Below are 23,837 nucleotides of genomic sequence, written 5' to 3'. Positions count from 1 at the left end.
GTTAAGGAGGAGTGATGACTTCCAAGCTCTATACATGTCAGAGCTGAAACCACAAGTCCTTGAATTGCTCCAAACTATTTTTCCCTGGTTAGCACCTTCAAAATTTGAGTGATCCATTTGTTTTGGGAGTTAGTGGCTATCTGACCTTGCTAATATATTACTTCCCTAACACCTTGGGAGCCTTAGGGAGCCAGTTTTGCCACCCCTCCTCTTTAGGGTCTTGCCTAGTCCCTAGAGAGGGAATATGTCTTAACCTCATGGTAGCCAATTTGAATTGTTACTTACACAAAACACATACCGTGTTTCCTCGAAAATAAGACCTAACTGGACCATCAGCTCTAATGCATCTTTTGGAGCAAAAATTAATATAAGACCTAGTCTTATATAAGACCCGGCCTTATAGTAAAATAAGACTGGGTCTTACATTAATTTTTTCTCCAAAAGACACATTAGATCTGATGGTCCAGCTAGGTTTTATTTTCTGGGAAACATGGTAGAGTCATCAATTGCAAGACTTGAGAGGAAGTGCCTTCTTACCTATGTACTAGGTGGCTCACCTGCCTTACCCTAGTCTTACCTATGGTGACCAATTTCCATTGTTGCCCCACAGATGTTTTTCTGCTAGTGTTCATGCCCTTATAAGTTACCCTGCTGTGCTGAATAGGGCTCACCTCTATGATTATTAGGGTACTGTGTAAATGATGGTGTGTTATTTCAGTGGCTCAGCTGTAAGGGACAGTAGTGGCATTTGCATTGCTCTCTCTTAGACCACTCACTTTGGGAGAAGTTATCCACCATGTCATGAGGATACTCAGGCAGACCCCTGGAGTCACATAAGGAGAAGAACTAAGACATTTTCAACAATCAGCACCAACTTGCCAACTATGTGAGGCTGCAGCATTGAAAGCAGATCCTCCTGGTCAAGACAAGTGTTCAGATGATTTCAACCATGTTAATCTGTGGGTGACCCAAATCCATAATTACTCATCTAAGCTGTCACTGAATCCCTGACCCAAAGAAACCATAAAAAAAAAAGACTGTTGTTGTTTTAAGCCACTAAGTATTTGTTTTGAATCAACAGATAACACACACCACTTTATGTGTGTTGCTCTACATGCCATAAAAATGTTCATATATTTTCCTGTAAAAATATTTGGATTTTTTTCTACAATTTATGTTTAGATATACAATCACCTGTAATTTATTTTTGTATATACTATAAGGATATCAAATTGAACAATCACAATTTATTTAAAGACTGTCTTTCCCTGAGTGTACTGAATCATAATCTCAGTCATTGATCAAGTAAACATTTATGAGTTTTTCTGGTTTTCCTAATCTTGTGCTAATACTATAACATCTTTTATTTCCTTTTTTTTATTTCTTTTAATTTCTCTCATCAGTATTTTGTAGTCTTCAGTGTAAAGGTCTTTCACTCACAAACTTTAAAATTTTTATTATTATATTTTTTACTTTTTCATGGTATTGCAAATCACACATTTAAAATTTTTGTTTTCTCTATTACTGAGATATAAAAATGCACTAGATATTTGTATTTTTACTTTTTTATAGCAATCTTGCTGAAATCAGTTATTAATTTCATTAGTGTTTCTTTAGACCAGTGTTAGCTAATAAGAATATAATGTGAGCCACATGCATATTTTATATTTTCTAGAAGCCACATTTTTAAAAAGTAAAAAGAAATAGATGATAATTTAATAATATATTTTGACTTAATATATCCAATATAATATTATTTTAAAATTTGATCTGTATAGAAAATTATTATTGAGGTATTTTTATATTTATGTGTTAATATATTATGTATATACACATATACATATATATGTGTGTGTATATATATATATATATATATATATATATATATATATTTATTTATAATATATGAATAAGGACAGAGAGAGAGAGAGACATTACAGTAATTGGCTCAACAATAATGGAGGCTTTGTCGTGGAGCTGAACACACACTCACCAAGATCAGGAGTCAGATAAACTGAAGGAAGCTCCAGGAAAAAGGGAGCGCAATTACAGACCCAATGGCTCCTTCACACCATTGAGATGAGTCAGCAGATGAGCAAATTTAAATTAATGCTGTAATGGGTTTTGACTTTAATGGGATGTTGGGATGGAGTGCATGTGTTTTGCTTTTGAGATGGACATGAATCCTTGGAGACCATATGATGAAATATGGTAATATCACCCCCAAAGTTTCCCATATCCTTATCCCTATAACTTGTGAATATGTTACCTTTCATGGCAAAAGGGACTTTGAAAATATGATTAAGTTAGGGATCTTGAGAGGGAGAGAAATCCTATATTATGTGGGTGGGTCTAATGTAATTACAAGGGTACTTTTTAGAGGGAGGAAGGCAGGTCAGATTCAGCGGATACATGACAATGCTATTTGAAGATGCTATACTGCTGGTTTTGAAGATAGAGAAAGAGTCTGTGAGCCAAGGAATTCAGATGGCCTCTAGAAAATGGAAAAGGCAGTGAAATGCCTTTTCTGTAGAATTTCCAGAAGGAATGCAAAACAAACAATCCAATTTAAAAATGAGCAGAGGACCTGAAAAGACTTCTCCAAAGAGGACATACAAATGGCAAATAGACATATGAAAAAATGTTCAACATCACTAATCATCAGAGAAATGCAAATAAAAACCACAATGAGATATCACCTCACCCAGTCAGAATGGCTATCATCAACAAGACAAATAGTAACAAGTGTTGGAGAGACTGTGGAGAAAAAGGAACCCTCATACACTGTTGGTGGGAATGCAGACTAGTGCAGCCGTTATGGAAGGCAGTGTGGAGGTTCCTCAAAAAATTACGAATAGAATTACCATATGACCCAGCAATCCCTCTCCTGGGTATCTACCCAAAAAATCTGAAAACATTTATCCATAAAAATATGTGTGCTCCAATGTTTATTGCAGCTTTGTTTATGGTGGCCAAGACATGGAAACAACCAAAATGTCCTTCGGTAGATGAATGGATGAAGAAGTTGTGGTAGATATACACAGTGGAATACTATTCGGCGGTAAGAAAAGATGAAATAGTACCAGTTGCGACAACATGGATGGATATTGAGATTATAATGCTAAGTGAAATAAATCAGACAGAAAAAGTAGAGAACCATATGATTTCACTGATATGTGGTATATGAAACTGAAAACAAGAAAAGAACAAGACAAACAAATGAAGAAACAAAATCTCTTAGACACAGACAATAGTTTAGTGGTTACCAGAGGGTAAGGGGGTAGGGGGGTGGTAGATGAGGGTAAAGGGGATCAAATACATGGTGATGGGAAGAGAACTGACTCTGGGTGGTGAACACACAATGTGATATATAGATGATGTATTACAGAATTGTACACCTGAAATCTATGTAACTTTACTAATAATCGTCACCCCAATAAACTTTAATTAAAATTAAAAAACCAAACTTTCAAAATCTTGATTTTAGTCCAATGAGACCCTTTTTGACCTCTAGAATTGTAAAATAATACATGCTTGTAGTTTTAAGCCACTTAGTTCATGGTAATTTTTTATAGCAGAAATGGGAAATTAATATCAGACTGAACCAATTCTGTGTGCCTTGTGATGAATAAATTCCTTGAGTAGATTTAAATATTCCTGCTAAGCAGGCTGCAGTTTTACTGAACAGAACAGCAATTTGGCTATAATAGCATGTGTAGATTCAATACATTGGTCTACTTCAGGCAAACTGACTTCTGCCAAGACATTTGTAGCAATCTCAGCTGTAGCATTTTACTAATGTGAGGTCAAGATCTAATTCTTAAGATGCTGAAAGTAGGGTTTATTAGTGTGATAAAGCGGTAAGTACAGGAAGGAACACTATAGGAGGGAATCAATATTCTGAGGTGGTCAAAGGAACAGCTAATGATTTTCATCAAGTGTATCAGTGATATGACAGATCCCCCAATCAAAGTAGAAGCTATGGGCCTGAGGAATGTTTACAAGAGAGTTTTGTTTTTCCCTAGGTAATAAAGGCAGATTTCAGGTTTAATAAAATTTGGCTAAGGGGAACCATATCAGTGTTCAAAGTTTATCTTGAGGAAAAGCTGTCTACCTATAAAGTCAACAAGTCTCAGGTTAAGTTTTCCTGACAGAATGGGTATTGAGCCTTCAGTGAATTAAAGTGTTAATAGTCTGGAACAAGATCACCAAAGCATTCTGAGTTATATTCATTTCTATTGTTTTCTTCTGACTTGCCCAGTTTTTTGAATTGTATATAATTAATACACAAGTGCTTACAGATAAGGGAATTAAACAGAATACCTCAATAGAAATATATAGATAGAAACATAACATAAACCAGAATGAGCATATATTTAAAATTTTTAACACATTAATAATGAAAATAATAAAATTGAAACAGATATAAATGTCTAGTTATTTTTACTTATCCATTTTATTAATTTTTAAATATTACTATCAGTCTAATAAACATCACTCTTACATTGAATAGATAACTGTATAGAAAGAAGAAAATCAGAGTATATTGTAATGAGCACTTACTATTTTTGTACTCTATGACTTAATAACTTCTTGAAATAATGTTTCATATAAAATTTTGGAGCTAAAAAAATGACAGAAATTTTCTTTGAAGCATTTTTTACAATAGTAAAATATTATAATTTGAAATCTCTATTTTGTCACAATCTTAACTTGTTATATATTCCCAAAATGATATTTTGAGAAGAATTGATAATCTGAAAAAATACTCATATTAAATGATAAAAAGTCTAAAAATTTATTGTGTATATGTTTAAAAAACCTGCAGTTGAAAGGAATTGTATTAATTTCTAACAGTTCAATTTCTTGAGCTGTGAATCACGAATAATTTCATTACCATTTTTTTCTATACTGAAAATATAATGTATAAATAAAGTGGTGTTAAAAGTAAATACAGAAGTAAAAACTATACTGTGATTGTAATTAACTTAGACACAAGCTTTAGTATATTTTGACAAAATTATTTATTTGGTTGAAAAGTCCTATTACTGAATTTGATTGTATTTTCTTTTAGCAATGCAGTCATGAAAAATGCTGTAATCCTGAAACTTGTACTCTGATTCAATCAGCAGAATGTGGCACTGGACCATGCTGTGATAAACACACTTGTATGGTAAACTTTTAAAATATTATATTATTTTCTTTCATGATTATTTTTTATGTTCTTGTGCATTCATTTCTCAGTTTAGTTTTTTTTTTTTTTTATGTTACTTTATGTACCCAATTCATTCACAGCTGTTTTCAGAATTCAGAGAATGTCCTTAGGCCTTTTTCAACCTATTTCTCAGCTCCACGTTTCACTGTATTGTTTCAGTCTCTACTCAAGACCCAACCAGTTATTGCATTCAATACCAGTGCCAAATTATTTGGAGACTGAATTCCTCTTGGTCGTGACTGAATGAAGCGCTTCATCATCAAACAACTTAGGCCAAATTTTAAATGAGCCACCCAAAACACACTTGACATGCAATATTCAAATAAAAGATAATATTTTTTTTAAATCTCATTTTGAAAATAGCAGAAAAGGAATCCATGTAGAATAGTCAGTAATATGTAGCATATAAAATTGTGAAGTTTAGCTTTGTCAAGGACTCCTAGCCTGGAAGTGGACTGAATCCTTGACTTCCTCCTGGGAAGTTTTCCATTCAAATTTTCTCACATCTAAGAGAGGAGATTGGGTAGGATTCGTCTTCTGCAGATTGCTTCATTGTAGCATCTTACCTTTTTTGTGTCACTTTCAGGAGTCTATGACAAAAAAGCTGATTAATGAGAGATTTTGCTTGACAGATTCGTTTTTTTCTGTCAATGAAATATCTCCTAATATTATTCTACTTTGTTTGGTATGTGTTATTTTTTTGCTCTTGGGCTAGTAATTAAAGCCAAGGGACATTTTTTCCAAGGCACATGAGTATAGAGCCAGTGTAGGGTTTCTACTTAGTTATAAACTTGTTGCTTTTCCCTTCACCAGGCTTCTCATATTGTCCTTTGTCTTCATGTCAGTGGGATTGAGTGATAAGGATTTTCTATGCAGTCCATTTCCCTCTACCTACGAGGTGTGATAAAAAAAATATAGTGAATGTTTAAATTTTAAAAAATTACAGTAAAAGACACATTGTTATTAATCCTCCTCAAATACTCCCTGCTACTACAAACACACTTTTCTCATCATTCTTGCCAGTTTATGAAGCAGTTCTGGAAGTCATCTTTCGTGAGTGTCTTTAGTTGTGCTGTTGTGGCTGCCTCAATCAATTCAAAACGTTTACCTTTCATGGTCACTTTGACTTTGGGGAAGAGCTAGAGTCACACGGTGCCAGATCCGGTGAATAAGGTGAATGAGGACACACAGTAATGTTTTTATTTGACAGACATTGCTGTACCAGAAGTGATGTGTAACACAGAGCCTTTTCATTGCGATAACAAAATACAGTGAATGCTTCTGCCAAGTGCCATTCAACAAAAATGCAGGGATCATCAATATGGGAAGCAGCACATTGAATCTTAGTAACAGTGTGTGATAAGTTTCAACTTGTTCAGTGCAGTCAGTCTGGTGTTACACATGGTTGAGAGAAGGTGTGTTTTAAAGTGTGCCATAAATCGTCCTCCATCATGACAATGCTCTATGTCACACATCACTTCCGGTATGGCAATTTCTGTCAAATAAAAACTTTACAGGGTGTCCTCATCTACCTTGGTCACCAAATCTGACACCATGTGAGTTCTGGCTCTTCTCCAAAGTCAAAATGACCATGAAAGGTAAACGTTTTGAATCAGTTCAGGACATCGAGGCAGCCACAACAGCACAACTAATGACACCCGTGAAAGAGGTCTTTCAGAAAGTGGCAAGAATGATGGGATAAGTGTGTTCAAAGCAAGGGCGAGTATTTTGAGGAGAACTAATGGCAATGAGTTTTTTACTGTAATAAGTGTTTTTAAATTAAACATTCAGCCTTTTGTTGGACCATAGCTTGTTTGTACATCCCAAAGGATAATTCCTTAAAATAGAGAAATCCACTGCATTTGTTCTAGTGAAAGTTCACAGTACAAGTAACTAGGGAAGGCTTCAGGCCAACAGCTAAATGTAACATGTTAGTTTACATTGATTTTATTGTGTGTTATAGCATCAAATTTGGCTTTTGCAGTCATTTAAAGGCTCTCAGCTGTTTTACACTCTGCTCTTTTTCATTATTGGCCATCAGGGTAAAAGCCCAATAATGGCCTTTTTCTTCTGTATCTACTTTTAATTAAGCTAGTTTCCACCAATGCCTTTCTGAAATTTAGCAATTTGATCCAATTTTTAAAAAATAAAATTTCAATTTAGATGGACACAAATCCAAGTGCAAAGATAATGGAAGGCAACAGTTTAACCAGCTGTTTTGCAGAAACATAACAGTGAATAACATGTTTCTAACCAATACTCAGACATTTCTATGTGTATGTTAAAAAATTGTAATTGGTACTGCATAACAGCAATTTTATCTTGGTCAGTTGTAACTTGATGAATGGACAAGCAAAGAAAAATAACCAAATAATTTTGAAACTTAAGTAAAAGATGAGTCTAGCTTCATTCTCATGTGTATCTTTATTTCAAACAGGAACAATAGAATTCTTATACTATACATCTATTTGATATCCTTGCTTTTTGTTGATAGTTTTCCAAGAAAGTTTCTCTATTTGTGAAAGAGATAGTTTACTGCACCCACCTCCTGGCTTTCCTAGTTCATAGTACATTTCAGAAGAGAAGAAGGATTCTTTCTTTCCCAGCATCTATCTCAATATTTGGTAGTGGAAGAAACTGTGACCCTGCTCAGTACCCACCACTGTACCAATCATTGTGTCTAGGGAGAAGTGTTCTGATTATCATCCTGAGACAGAAGCAGATTCATGATTTATAATTCCCTCATAGAAGAGGTAGAGTAATCCTGAAAGGAAAATTACTTGAAATGTAATTAAAAAATTAAAAAGCTGTCTTGAGCAATGCTTTAGAAATATGATAAAGAACAACATCTGAGCTCCTACAGCATTTGAGGGGTACAATTAGTCCCCAAGAATCAAAAGTTGAAAAACAAATATGTATAGCTTTATATCAGATACTTTCTATTTATCTTGAAGTAAATATTCAGGATAACCCTGGCATTGTGAGAGCTTTCACTGGAGCCTTTTTAAATATTGAGGTGAATGTCTTGGCCACCATAAATAAAACTGCAATGAACTTTGGAGCACATAAATCTTTATGGATAAATGTTTTCAGATTTTTGGGTAGATACCCGGGAGAGAGATTGCTGGGTCATATGGTAATTATATTCTTAATTTTTTGAGGAACCTCCACACTGCCTTCCATAACGGCTGCACCAGTCTGCATTCCCACCAACAGTGTATGAGGGTTCCTTTTTCTCCACAGTCTCTCCAACACTTGTTACTATTTGTCTTGTTGATGATAGCCATTCTGACTGGGGTGAGGTGATATCTCATTGTGGTTTTGATTTGCATTTCTCTGATGATTAGTGAAATTGAGTATTTTTTCATATGTCTATTGGCCATCTGTATGTCCTTGTGGGGACAGAGCCCCAGAAAGTAGTTTCCAGGCTCTCGGCCTCACATAGAAAGGTGCTGGCTCAGGTAGTAAATGGCCATCAACTGTAATTGGATGGCCATCAGCTGTGGCTAGTTGGCCGTCAGCTGTAACCAGTGAGCCATTGGCCACTAATATAACTGCTGTGGCTACGCTAGCAGAAAAAATGGATGCTAGCAAGAAGATGGTGGCTGAGCTAGCAAGAGTGGATTTCAGAGAGGCGGATGCTGCCAGTGAGAATATAGTGATATGACTCCCCTACTTATGGGGCTCCGTGGGTGTTCCTTTTTGGCCTCACCATATCCTGCGTTCTCTTGTGGGGAGCGGGACCAGAAACCCTGCAGGCCGCCTGACACCCTGCATGACAAATGGCGCAGCGAGCAGGGTACCCCGCACAACATATGGCATAGTCGGCAGGATATGGTGCCGGCCAAGGCTCTCCGAAGGGCAGTGGAGCAGTTTGTGTGTATGAACACCCAGTCTGAGGAAGACCAGGAGGAGCAGCTGATGGAGAGCTGGACCCCCGTGGAGGGGTGGAAAGACGTGGATGGTTCCCCAACCAGCATAGGCCGGAGAAAGTGAAGGTTATTGCGGCCCTGTCGGCTGGGAAGTGCTTGCTGAGGCAGCCTGGATGCGGGACTTTTCCCAGGAGGAAACACTTGCTGAGTCCTCCTTGGGAGATGAGGGTGAGGTCAAGGTCGTCCCTCACCCCCAGGACAGCCCTGGCGAATGACTATGGACTATGAGGAATTGCCTTCCATCCCTGATTTGATTGACTGCTTGACTGTTTGCTTGGGAGCGTACCACCATGTAGTGGAACTGGGGGAATATTTGCTTTTGTGTCTTGACTGCCGCCATCGAGAATATGTAAGCACCTTGACTGTGAGCCGCTGTTGTTCCAGCAGGGTACCCTGTGAGGCCCAGGGAGAGTGGCAGTGCCCTGAGAGGCCCTAGCTGTGTCCAGGAAGTCTGGCTGAGCCCAGAGAGAGTGGCCTGAGAGCCCTGGCTGTGCCCAGGAAGTCTGGCTGTGCCCAGAGAGAGTGGCAGTGCCCTGAGAGGCCCTAGCTGTGTCCAGGAAGTCTGACTGTGCCCAGAGAGAGTGGTGGTACCCTGAAAGCCCTGGCTGACTCCAGGAAGTCCGGCTGTGTCCAAGAGAGAGGGGCAGTGCCCTGAGAGGCCCTGGCTGTGCCCAGGGAGACTAGTGGTACCCTAAGAAGCCCAGGAAGTCTGGCTGTGCCCAGAAGCACTGGTGGTGCCCTGAGAAACTCTGGCTGTTTCTGGGAAAACTAGTGGTACCCTAAGAAGCCCAGGAAGTCTGGCTGTGCCCAGAAGTACTGGTGGTGCCCTGAGAAACCCTTGCTGTGCCCAGAGAGCCTGGCTATGTCCAGGATATTGCATTCACCTCCAGGCTCCTCGCACAGGGCCCCTCGTGGAAGACGCTTGTTGCATAGATTGTGAGGCGAGAGCCTGTAGGGGTGGAGTGTGGGGACAGAGCCCCAGAAAGTAGTTTCCAGGCTCTCAGCCTCACATAGAAAGGTGCTGGCTCAGGTAGTAAATGGCCATCAGCTGTGGCTAGTTGGCCGTCAGCTGTAACCAGTGAGCCATTGGCCACTAATATAACTGCTGTGGCTACACTAGCAGGAAAAAATGGACGCTAGCAAGAAGATGGTGGCTGAGCAAGCAAGAGAGGATTGCAGAGAGGCGGATGCTGCCAGCGAGAATATAGTGGTATGACTCCCCTACTTATGGCTCCGTGGGTGTTCCTTTCTGGCCTCACCATATCCTCCGTTCTTTTGTGGGGAGCGGGAGCAGAGACCCCGCAGGCTGACTGACACCCTGCACAACAGTCCTCTTTGGAGAAATGTCTATTCAAGTCCTCTGCCCATAGAAGGTGTGGTATATATACACAATGGAATACTATTCTGCCATAAGAAAAGATGAAATTGTTCAATTTGTGACAACATGGATGGATATTATGATTATTATGCTAAGCAAAATAAGTCAGACAGAAAAAGTCGAGAACCATATGATTTCACTGACATGTGGGATATAAAACTGAAAACAACAAAGGAACAAGAAAAGCAAATGAAGAAACAAAAACTCATAGACACAGACATTAATTTAGTGGTTACAAGAGGGTAAGGAGGGAGGGGGATGGTAAATGAGGGTAGAAGGGATCAAATATGTGGTGACGGAAGTAGAACTGACTCTGGGTGGTGAACACACAATGTGATTATGTATTACAGAATTGTACACCTGAAACCTATGTAACTTTAGTAACCATTGTCACCCCAATAAACCTGAATTTAAAAGAATTGCGTTGGCAATCACATAACATAAAATTAACCATTTTTAACTGAACAATTCAGTGACATTTAGTACATTCACAAGACTTTGCAAATAGTAACTTTATCTCATTCCAAAACATGTTCATCACCCAAACAGAAAACCCTGACCCCCTAAGCACTTGCTCTCCTTTCTCCCATGCCCGCAGTCTCTGGCAACCATCAATCTGTATTCAGTCTTTATGGATTTACTTTCTCTGGAAATTTCATATAAGTAGAACTATGCAATATGTGATCTTTGGTGTTAGGTTTCCTTAATTTAATATAGTGTTTTCAAAGATATTTCACTGTTAGCGTATATCAGTCTTCCATTCCTTTATATGGCTGAAAATATTCTATTATACGTATATACCACAGTCTATCTATTCGTTCATTGAGGGACATTTGGTTTCTTTTCAATATATTTCTCTAGTACTTTTAATTCTATTTATAATTATCTTTTTTTCAATTAAAGCTTATTGGGGTGACATTGGTTACTAAAGTTATATAGGTTTCAGGTGTACAATCCTATAATACATCACCTGTACATCACACTGTATGTTCACAACCCAGAGTCCATTCTCCTTCCATCACCACATATTTGATCCCTTCTACCCTTATCTACCATCTCCTTCTCCTCTTACCCTCTATAACCACTAAATTATTTGTTTGTTAATTGTTTAAATTATTCATATGTATACATATTTGTTTTCAAATTATTGTCTGTGTCTATGAGTGTTTGTTTCTTTATTTGTTTGTTTTGTTCCTTTGTTGTATTCAGTTTTATATATCACATATCAGTGAAATCATATAGTTCCTCGACTTTTTCTAACTTATTTCGCTTAGCATAATAATCTCAATATCCATCCATGTGTCGCAAATGGAATTATTTAATCTTTTCTTATGGCAGAATAGCCTTCCATTGTGTATATATACCACATCTTCTTTATACAACCATCTACTAAAGGACACTTTGGTTGTTTCCATGTCTTGGCCACTGTAAAGAAAGCTGCAATGAACATCGGAGCATATAGAACTTTACAGATAAATGTTTTCAAATTTTTTGGGTAGATACCCAGGAGAGGGATTGCCGGGTCATATGGCAATTCTATTCATAATTTTTTGAGGAACATCCACACTCTCTTCCATAGCAGCTGCACCAATCTGCATTCCCACCAACAGTGTATGAGGATTCCTTTTTCTCCACAGCCTCTCCAACACTTGTTATTATTTGTCTTGTTGATGATAGCCATTCTAACTGGTGTGAGGTGGTATCTCACTGTGATTTTTATTTGCATTTCTCTGATGATTGGTGATGTTGAGCATATTTTCATATGTCTATTGGCCCTCTGTATGTCCTCTTTGGAGAAATGTCTATTCAGGTCCTCTGCCCATTTTTTAATTGGATTGTTTGGGTTTTTGTTGTTGTTGTTGTTGTTGAGTTAAATGAGTTCCTAATGTATTTTGGATATTAGCCCCGTATCGGAGGCATTGTTTGCAAATATGTTCTTCCATTCAGTTGGTTGCCTCTTTATTTTGTTGATATTTTCTTTTGCTGTGCAGAAGCTTTTTAGTTTGATATAGTCACATTCATTTATTTTAGCTTTCACTTCCCTTGCCTTTGAAGTCAAATTCGTAAAATCCTCTTTGAACCCAAGGTCCATAAGTTTAGCAGCTATGTTTTCTTCTATGCAGTTTATTGTTTCAGGTCTTATGTTTAGGTCTTTTATGCATTTTGAGTTAATTTGGTACATGGTGACAGATAGCAGTCTAGTTTCATTCTTTTACACGTGGCTTTCCGATTCTCTCAGCACCATTTACTTAAGAAGCTGTCTTTTCTCCATTGTATGTTTTTGGCTTTTTTGTCGAAAATTATCTGTCCATATTTATGTAGGTTTATTTTGGGGTTCTTAATTCTATTCCAATGAGCTGTGTTTCTGTTTTTTTGCCAATACCATACTGTTTTGATTATTGTTGCTCTGTGGTACAAGCTGAAGTCAGGGAGTGTGATACCTTCAGCCTTGTTCTTTTTTTCTTAGGATTGCTTTGGCTTTTTGGGGTCTTTTGTCATTCCATACAAATCTGATATTTTTTTTGTTATATTTCTTTAAAAAATGCCATTGGAATTTGGATGGGGGTAATCCATGTAATTGTCTGTAAGTAGTTAAAAATATAATAATAATGGAAATGGTAGTTATAATCACAATGCTCCTATCTAAATTGTTTACCCATTCGTTTACTACTTTAAAGAAATGTTTCTTTTTCTTTGTCTCACAGGTGTCCGAAAGAGGACATATATGTCGGATAAGCAAAGATGCGTGTGATTTCACAGAATTTTGCGATGGAAACTCTGAGTATTGTACACATGATGTAACAGCTATTGACTTTGAACCATGTCATAATAAAACTGCCTTTTGCTATAAGGGGATATGCCGAGATCCAGATCTACAGTGTGCGGAGTTATTTGGAAAATGTAATAGTTGTATCTTTATTTCTGGGGTTCATTTTTGAATTCTATTTTTTTAAATTTATTGGGGTGACAATTGTTAGTAAAATTACATAGATTTCAGGTGTACAATTCTGTATTACATCATCTATAAATACCATTGTGTGTTCACCACCCAGAGTCAGTTCTCCTTCCATCACCATATATTTGATCCCCCTTTACCCTCATCTACCACCCCCACCCCCCTTACCCTCTGATAACCACTAAACTATTGTCTGTGTCTATGAGTTTCTGTTTCTCATTTGTTTGTCTTGTACTTTTGTTGTTTTTGGTTTATATATCACATATCAGTGAAATCACATGGTTCTCTGCTTTTTCTGTCTGACTTATTTCGCTCAGCATTACTCTCTCAAGATCCATCCATGTTGTCACAAATGTTCCTATATCATCTTTTCTTACCGCCGAATAGTATTCCATTGTGTATATATACCACAACTTCTTTATCCATTCATCTATCGAAGGACATTTTGGTTGTTTCCATGTCTTGGCCACCGTAAACAAAGCTGCAATGAACATTGGAGCACACATGTCTTTATGTATAAATGTTTTCAGATTTTTGGGGTAGATACCCAGGAGAGGGATTGCTGGGTCATATGGCAATTCTATTCGTAATTTTTTGAGGAACCTCCACACTGCCTTCCATAAGGGCTGCACCAGTCTGCATTCCCACCAACAGTGTATGAGGGTTCTTTTTCTCCACAGCCTCTCCAACATTTGTTACTATTTGTCTTGTTGATGATGGCCATTCTGACTGGGGTGAGGTGATATCTCATTGTGGTTTTGATTTGCATTTCTCTGATGATTAGTGATGTTGAGCATTTTTTCATATGTCTATTTGCCATTTGTATGTCCTCTTTGGAGAAATGTCTCTTCAAGTCCTCTGCCCATTTTTCAATTGGGTTGTTTGTTTTTTTGTTGTTGAGTTGCATGAGTTCCTTGTATATTCTGGATACTAGCCCCTTATCAGAGGCACTGTTTGCAAAAATCTTCTCCCATTCAGTTGGTGGCCTCTTTATTTTGTTGATGGTTTCTTTTGCTGTGCAGAAGCTTTTAAGTTTCATATAGTCCCATTTGTTTATTTCAGTCCCATTTGTTTATTGCCTTTGGAGTCAAGTTCATAAAATGCTCTTTGAAACCAAGGTCCATAAGTTTAGTACCTATGTTTTCTTCTATGCAGTTTATTGTGTCAGGTCTTATGCTTAAATCTTTGATCCATTTTGAATTAACTTTGGTACATGGTGACAAATAGCAGTCCAGTTTCATTCTTTTGCACGTGGCTAACCAATTCTCCCAGCACCATTTATTGAAGAGACTGTCTTTCCTCCATTGTATGTTTTTAGCTTCTTTGTCAAAAATTATCTGTCCATATTTATGTGGTTTTATTTCTGGGTTCTCAATTCTATTCCATTGGTCTATGTGTCTGTTTTTCTGCCAATACCATGCTGTTTTGATTATTGTAGCCCTGTAGTACAAGCCAAAGTCAGGAAGTGTGATACCTCCATTATTGTTCTTTTTTCTTAAGATTGCTTTGGCTATTAGGGGTCTTTTGTGGTTCCAAACAAATCTGATGATTTTTTGTTCTATTTCTTTAAAATATGCCATTGGGATTTTGATGGGGATTGCATTGAATCTGTATATTGCTTTGGGTAATATGGCCATTTTAACTATGTTGATTCTTCCAATCCATGAGCACGGAATGTCTTTCCATTTCTTTGTGTCTTCTTCAATTTCTTTCAAAAATGTCTTATAGTTTTCAGCATGTAGGTCTTTCACATCCTTGGTTAAGTTTATTCCTAGGTATTTTATTCTTCTTGCTGCAATTGTAAGAGGAATTGTTTCTTTGTATTTCTTTTTCTGAGATTTCATTGTTAGTATATAGGAAAGCAATGGACTTTTGTGCGTTGATTTTGTAGCCAGCCACTTTACTGTATTTGTTGATTGTTTCTAATAGCTTTTTGGTGGAGTCTTTAGGGTTTTCTATATACAGCATCATGTCATCTGCAAAGAGTGATAATTTAACTTCTTCATTCCCAATTTGGATGCCTTTTATTTCTTTGTCTTGCCTGATTGCTCTGGCGAGGACTTCCAACACTATGTTGAAAAGGAGAGGTGATAGGGGACAGCCCCGTCATGTTCCTGAACATAGAGCAAAGGCTTCATTTTTTCACCATTAATTATGAGATTAGCAGAGGGCTTGTCATGTATGGCCTTTATTATGTTAAGGTATTTTCCTTCTATACCTATTTTATTAAGTGTTTTAATCATAAATGGATGTTGAATCTTGTCAAATGCTTTTTCTGCATCAATTGATAGATTCATATGATTTTGTCCTTTATTTTGTTTATGTGATGTATCACATTGATGGATTTGCGGATGTTGAACCATCCTTGTGCCCCGGGGATGAACCCCACTTGGTCGTGATGAATAATCTTTTTAATGCATTGTTGTATTCGATTTGCTAGAATTTTTTTTAGGATTTCTGCATCTATATTCATCAGAGATATTGGTCTGTAGTTCTCTTTTTTTTTGTGTTGTCCTTACCAGGTTTTGGTATCAGGGTAATGTTGGCCTCATAAAATGAGTTAGGGAGTACTGTCTCTTCTTCAATTTTTTGGAAGAGTTTGAGCAGGATTGGTATTAGATCCTCTTTGAAGGTTTGGTAGAATTCACTAGTGAAGCCATCTGGTCCCGGACTTTTGCTTTTGGGAAGGTTTTGGATGACTGATTCAATTTCGTTACTGGTGATCGGTCTGTTTAGATTTTCCAGTTCTTCATGGTTCAGCCTTGGAAGGCTATATGTTTCTAAGAACTTGTCCATTTCTTCTAGGTTGTTGAATTTGGTGGCATATAGTCCTTCATAGTATTCTTGGATGATCCTTTGTATTTCTGTGGTGTCCGTGATAACTTCCCCTTTTTCGTTTCTGATTTTGTTAATCAGTGTCTTCTCTCTTTTTATCTTAGTAAGTCTAGCCAAGGGTTTGTCAATTTTGTTAATCTTTTCAAAGAACCAGCTCTTTGTCACATTAATTTTTCCTATTGTCTTTTGTTCTCTATTTCATTTAGTTCTGCTCTAATTTTTGTTATTTCCTTTCTTCTGCTGACCTTGGGTTTTACTTGTTCTTCTTTTCTAGTTCTTTAAGGTGTAACATGAGGTTATTTATTTGGGAGTTTTCTTGTTTCTTGAGATAGGCCTGTAATGAGATAAATTTCCCTCTTAAAACTGCTTTTGCTGCATCCCAAAATTTTGGTAGGATGTATTTTCATTGTCATTTGTTTCTATGTATCTTTTGATCTCTCTTCTAATTTCTTCTTTGACCCAGTCTTTCTTTAAAAATATGCTGTTTAATCTCCATGTATTTGTGTTCTATCCTGCTTTCTTTTTGCAGTTGATATCCAATTTCAAAGCCTTGTGATCAGAGAATATGCATGGTATGATTTCAATCTTCTTAAATTTGTTGAGACTGATTTTATGTCCCAATATATGGTCTATCCTTGAGAATGTTCCGTGTACACTAGAAAAGAATGTATAGTCTGATGTTTTAGGATGAAGTGCTCTGTAAATGTCAATTATGTCCATTTCATCTAATGTGTCATTCACGGCTGCTATTTCGTTATTTTCTGTTTGGATGATCTATCCATAGCAGTCAATGATGTATTTAAGTCCCCTAGTATAATTGTGTTTGGTCAATTTCTCCCTTTAGTTCTGTTAGTAGTTGCTTGGTATATTACGGTGCTCCCTGATTAGGGGCATACATATTGATGACTGTTATGTCTTCTTGTTGTACAGTCCCCTTCACCATTATGAAATGTCCATCTTTGTCCCTTGTTATGTTTTTCACCTTGAAGTCTGTTTCATCTGATATCATTATGGCTACACCTGAGTTTCTCTGGGTACCATTTGCTTGGAATGTCAATTTCCACCCTTTCACTTTGAGTCTATGCTTGTCCTTGTAGCTGAGATGTGTCTCTTGGAGACAGCATATGGTTGGGTTTAGTTTTTTGATCCAATCTGCTACTCTGTGCCTTTTTATTGGTGAGTTCAGTCCATTTACATTTAGGGTGATTATTGATATGTGAGGATTTCCTGTCATTCTATCTTTAGTTTTCTGGTAAGGCTGTGTCTCCATTGTTTCTTTGCCTTTTTGTTGTTGTCTATTATTTCTGTGTGGTGGTATTCTATGATGTTTCCCTCTGTTTCTTCTTTTATTTCAGTATATATTTCAGTTCTGGATTTTTTTTGAGTGGTTACCCTTAAGTTTATGTAAAAGAAAGTTTGATATTTAGAGTATTCCATTTTCTTCAGCACGCTTACTTTCTCCATTTCCGTATTCTGGTTCAGGCCTCTACTCTCCCCCTTTTTGAATTTTGGTTGCCACAAATTGTCCCTGTTGATGGTGGTCGAATAGCCTCCTTTAGTATTTCTTGTAGTGCAGGTCGTGTATTAGAAAATTCCCTCAGCTTCTGTATGTCTGGAAAGGTCTTTTTTCCTCCTTCATATCTAAAGGATATCTTTGCTGGATATATTATTCTTGGCTCATGATTTCTCTCTTTCAATAGTTTGAATATTTGGTTCCTCTCCCTCCCGGCCTGTAGAATTTCTACTGAAAAATCTGATGATAATCTAATGGGCTTTCCTTTGTAAGTTACCGTCTTCTTTTCCCTGGCAGCCTTGAGGATTCTTTCTTTGTTGTTGATTTTAGACAGCTTCAATACAATGTGCCTTGGAGAAGGCCTGTTGGGATTGAGGTAACTAGGTGTTCTATTTGCTTCTTGGATTCGAGGGTCCAGTTCTGTCCACAAGTTTGGGAAGTTCTCATCGACAATTTGTTTGAATATATTCTCTGTTCCCTTCTCTCTTTCTTCTCCTTCTGGTATGCCCATTATGCTTATATTGCGCTTTCTGATTGAGTCAGAAAGTTCTTGTAGAGTTCTTTCATTTCTTTTAAGTCTCAAGTCTCTTTCTTCTTCCATCTATGTAATTTCCAGGTTTCTATCTTCGATGTCACTGATTCTTTCCTCCATCTGGTCAACTCTACTACCTAAGCTGGTTATTTCGTTCTTAATTTCTTCTATTGAGTTCTTAATCTCCAGAAATTCTATTTGGTTCTTTTTTAAAATTTCAATCTCTTTTGTAAAATGCTCATGCTGTTCTTTGATTGTGTTTCTGAGTTCATTTAACTGCCTATCTGTGTTTTCTTGCATCTCATTGAGTTTTTTCAGAACTGCAATCTTGAATTCTCTGTCATTTAAGTCACATATTTCTGTATCTTTAAGTGCCTTTTCTGGAGATTTTTCACTTTCTTTCTGAGCTATCTTGTTGCCTTGGTTATTCATGGCAATTACTGATTTACTATTCCTCTTCCTAGACATCTACAGGAGTGGCTTCTACAACAGGTTGATAGGAAGCGGTCTTTCTTTTGTTTTCCAGTACTTGTTGGTAGAATGTTTTATTTTTTTCTCCGACTGCAGCTTATTTTTCTTCTCCCACACAGTAGTGCTATGTTTTCTCTGCACTCTTCCAGCTTCTCACACAATGGGGGGATTCCCTGGGAGACGGGCTTCTCCTCTATTAATAGTTCATCTAGATCACAGGGTGCAGTGTCCTGGTGGGTATGCAGAGAGCTTTTGATGTTCCAAAGCTCTTCCAGCTCCTGATTCAGAGCCCGTATGTTTCAGCAGTTCTGTTTACTCCTGCAGGGATCCGCCCAGATAGATAGGGCCAGGGACGGGGTGAGTTGTGAGAGGTGGCCCAGAGCAATGGCGGCGACCACCACCACAGCCGGTCCTGCTTCCACAGCTCCCTCCCCTTTGCCGGAACTAGTTGGGCTGCGAATTTGTGTGTGGTCCACAGTTCTTAGAACTGCAAATATTCTATTCTTTAGATCTGACACTGCTACTGTTCTGCTTCTAGCACCGGGCAGGTGGGGGTGGGGTGAGCTCTGGGTAGGGTAGGGAGGGGGTGGCTAGTTTCAGTGCCTAAGGCATCCATTCTCTGCTCGGCAGTGAGGGCTTAAACCACTGTTTTCAGCCTTCTTCCCTCAGTCTTTTCTCCGAGGTCTCTGCAATGAGAGTTGGGTTCAGTCGTGCTATGTGTTGCCCCCTCAGCCCTGTGGGCCATAAGCGGAGCCCTAGCAGTCCGAGTTCTTTCCTCTACCACCGCTGTGGTAGTTTCAGGAAGCAGCGAGCTCGGCGCACTGAGCCAGGTCTGCGTCCTGTGCCTGCGCAGCTCCATCTCCGCGCACTTCTCCCTTTCCTCCTCCCCGTGCTCGGGCGAATCTCCCACCTGTAGGTGATGTCAGTCGGTAGTCGGCCTCTTCGTCTTGCCTGTCTGCTGTGCAGGGAGTCCTTTGTGGAGTTTTTGTTGTTCGATTCATTGTAAATTCCAGGGGAGCTTTACAGAGGCTCACCTCACACCACCATTCCTCTACCGGAAGTCGAATTCTATTTTTATAGTCAGTAATCTACCCTATGAGCCACAGTAAAAAGTATTTTTTGTTTAAATCTAAATTTTAAAATGAATTGCTGGTCAAAGCAACTTTGAATTATGTCAGGAGGTAAAACAGACCTAATAAGTACAGGACAAAGAGAATAGAATATTAGTTAAATTTCAAGTGATTAGTGCATTAGTGGATAAGAGAGCAAACAACTGATTTTTTAATCATTTCTGCACTGTGACACAAATTTTCAAGGGGGTAGTTTTTAGTAAGTGTTTCTCCTTCTTGTATAGCCTGTAGATGACATCAAAAATTTGTAGTGGATTACACTTACTGGGCATTGCTGCTGTCTAGTTATCTCCATATTGATTTACCACACTTTCAATTTTTAAAGTTTTATTTTAAAATTAGTAATTGGAACTTCGTCTATCTTTTCAGTTGCTAAAGCTTCTACTTATCTGTGTTCACAAGAAGTGAATTTCCTATATGATGACTTTGGAAACTGTGATAGAAAGAAGTGTAATTTTAGGTGTGTATTTAGAAAATTGTACGTTTTTCAAGTGTGTGTGTGTGTGTGTGTGTGTGTGTGTGTACTACAAAGAATCACTTAATGCAAATAAGATATGAATATGGTATATACAGATGAATTTATATGTTGCATTTCATAAAATGATGTATGTTCTGAATAGCTTTGTTGTTGCAATCTGAGTAACATTTTGAATTATTGTCATTTTTTGTATTGCTATTTACCTAATACATTGTGTTCGTAAGTGACATATGGGACATTTTTTCTGCCTTATATTGCCAGGGATACCGCTTGTGGAAAGGTTGTTTGTCACTGGACACATTCACGTATAGTACAAAGGACAAACTTTGATATTCAATATACCTACCTTGGAGGCCATATATGTATGTCAGCATATTTAAGAAATGAATCAGTAGTACCTGCAAGACAAGATAAAACATATGTATATGATGGCACTCTATGTGATTTCAATAAGGTAATATAAATTTTACTTGATTCTATATATGGGGTGTCTGTGTTTGTGTGTGTGTGCATGAGAGAGCGAGAGAGAGAGCGAAGGCGAGAGAGAGAGAGAGAGAGAGAGAGAGAGAGAGAGAGAGATTAAGATTTTTTATTCATAATGTTAACATTTTGCTGTATCTTAAGATTCAAAGGTCAGGATTTCTGGTGGTCAAAGGAAGACTCGCTTCAGTACCATTTTTTTGTTATGAACTTTGCTATAGATATTTCAACTTATGTTTTCACATTTGAGAATCTAAGCCTTTTTATTAGGCCCAGATCTGGTCTGCAATAATTTGTGTAAACAAAGAACAAAAAGAATCAAATAATACACTAAAAAATAGAACAGAACAATCTGAATAACAATAACAGCAAAGAAACTTCCAATATTTAGTCTTGCAGTAATTGATGAGAATTAATTTGTAACAAAAGTAAAACACTTGCTCATTAGTGTTATAGAACAGAAAGAGTTCATCCACTCGGTGCTGGCAGAGCCAAACCCTAAACAACAAGAATTGCAGTTGAGAAATACTGGCTATTTTACTGATGAATGGTGCCATCCAGGAGAACAGGAAGCTAATGCTCAAAAGCCCGAATTCCCCAATGGCATGCAAATTACACATTATGTAGGGAGAAATCACAAAACACCTTGAGTTAGGGGTTCCAGGTCATGTTGGGAGCTGATTGGTCGGAACTGAGGTAAGGGTAATGAATCATTTCTTCAGGTCTTGAGAACAGTTCTGAGGTATTTTCCAGAGTCCCACTGTCCAGTCTCATAGGAAAGTAGCCAGGGGTTCGTTCCACCTTAGTTCTCAGGAGCTGAAACCTAACTTGGTCAAGATGTTATCTTTAGCCTGAGAGAGGTTCGGACCCTGTGACCATTAGTCACCTCCAGCTACTATCCTCTGCTGCCTCGGGAGTTGCTGATTATCTGGATGAAAGGCTAGGTCTGAGGGAGACATATATGTATGTGTGTGTGCGCGCGCGTGCCCACGCGTGTTTATTTCTGGTTTTTCAATTCTGTGCCATTGATCAGTGTGTCTGTTTTCCTGCCCATACCATACTATTTTGATTATTGTTACTTCGTAGTACAATTTGAAATCAGGGACTGTGATACCTCTGACATTATTCTTCTTTCTCAGAATTGCTTTGGCTATTCGGGGTCTTTTGTGGTTGCATAGAAATCTGATGATTTTTTTGGTCTTATTTCTTTAAAAAATTTCATTGGGATTTTGATGGGGATTGCATTAAATCTGTATGTTGCTTTGGGTAATATGACTATTTTAACTATGTTGATTCCTCCAGTCCTTGAACATGGAATATCTTTCCATTTCTTTTTGTCTTCTTCAATTTCTTTCAATAATGTTCTGTAGTTTTCAGTGTATAGGTCCTCTACATCCTTTGTTAAGTTTATTCCTAAATATTTTTTTTTTGTTGTTGCAATTTTTATTCTTTATTGTTCAGTGATTTCAGAGAGCTTGGGAAGTAAAGGCTTCTTTACCTCACTCTCATTAAATGTTGGCCCTTTGTAATAATTAGCTATCTATCAGTCTGTTGATCTATTAATTGATGCATCTATGTATCTAGATTGATTGCTAGATTGATTAATAGGAAAAGAGAGACAGCGAGAGAGAGAGAGAGAGAGAGAGAGAGAGAGATTATTTCCTATTCCAGCAATGCAAATTTGGTTAATATTGGGTGCGATAGAAAGTATCTTTGAGTTTTTTTTATTTATAAGACTTAGAATAGGAGATTAGTTTATCAAACTGATAAACTAATGGGTATGCTAGGGTATGCTAGGGGAGATAAGCACATCTCAGCACATTCATTGTAAATTTGAAAAAATATATATTTAGGTTATTTGGGGAATGTAATTGTATAAAAATAGATAAGCTTATGAATGAATAAATAAAATTAACTTTCTCTTTCTTACCCATTATCATACACAGGCTTGTAAGCAAATATGCTTATATGCTTACCTAAATTGGGCATTTTCCCTTTAGTTATATTTGGGATTTCTCTCTCTCTCTCTCTTTTTTTTTTTTTAAATTGTTGTGACAATATCTGAGTTACTATTTGTTTCTCTTGTTCAAAGAAGGAAGTCTTACATGCTAGTTCACATTCAAAACATCATCTCAGCCATTGATCAGAGCTAAGTATTTTTATGGTGCCTCTTGTTTTCCTTGTCATTACAAAAAAGCCAGCTACAAAATGATCTGTTTACTTAAAGGGGATTATATCAGAAGCATGGGTCTTAACATTTTCTGGCTTATTTTTCCTCTAAAAACAACTCAGTGAATAATGACTAGTTTATTATTGCCTCAATAATGATGTTTAAGGAGCACTGGAATGAAAACCGTTTTGTGGACACGTAATGCTCGTTGGTCCAACATTTCGTTATTCTTGTTGCCTTCATCAGAGCACTTTAAGTGAGTGAACAAGGGAATACTCACCCTCTCCCCCCCCAACCCCCAAATTTACCAATGATGATGGAAAATAATGCATGTTTTAGACTATTCGTCATGTATTGAATATCAGATAACTTGATATAAGCCAGTAGATAATCTTAGAAGATGCCCCCAAAGATACTCAAGTAAAATTGGGATGGAGGACTATTAGCATAAAGTGAAAGATAAGAGATATTGTTATTAAATTTGAAAAAATGTAAAAATTACAGGAACACTGGTATTTAGAATTGATCATTGGGCTCTGTGAGTAAAATAGTTTTTGCACTGAATATTAGCTCAGTCAGTAACTAGTGGCATGGCCTAAAAGTGTAAATTTAATTCTCATCAAATACAAAATAAAAATAAAAGTATCTCCTTCATAGTATCAATATGAGTATATATTATGAAAATTGCATAGAAAGTGCTAAGGCAGATCCTAGCCCATTACAAATGGTCAGTACAAGTTGGCTATT

The sequence above is a fragment of the Rhinolophus sinicus genome, linkage group LG04 (genome assembly GCF_036562045.2).
Source record: "Rhinolophus sinicus isolate RSC01 linkage group LG04, ASM3656204v1, whole genome shotgun sequence".
NCBI lineage: Eukaryota > Metazoa > Chordata > Mammalia > Chiroptera > Rhinolophidae > Rhinolophus > Rhinolophus sinicus.
The sequence above is the reverse complement of the archived record's forward strand: the minus strand, read 5'-3'. Positions refer to the sequence as shown.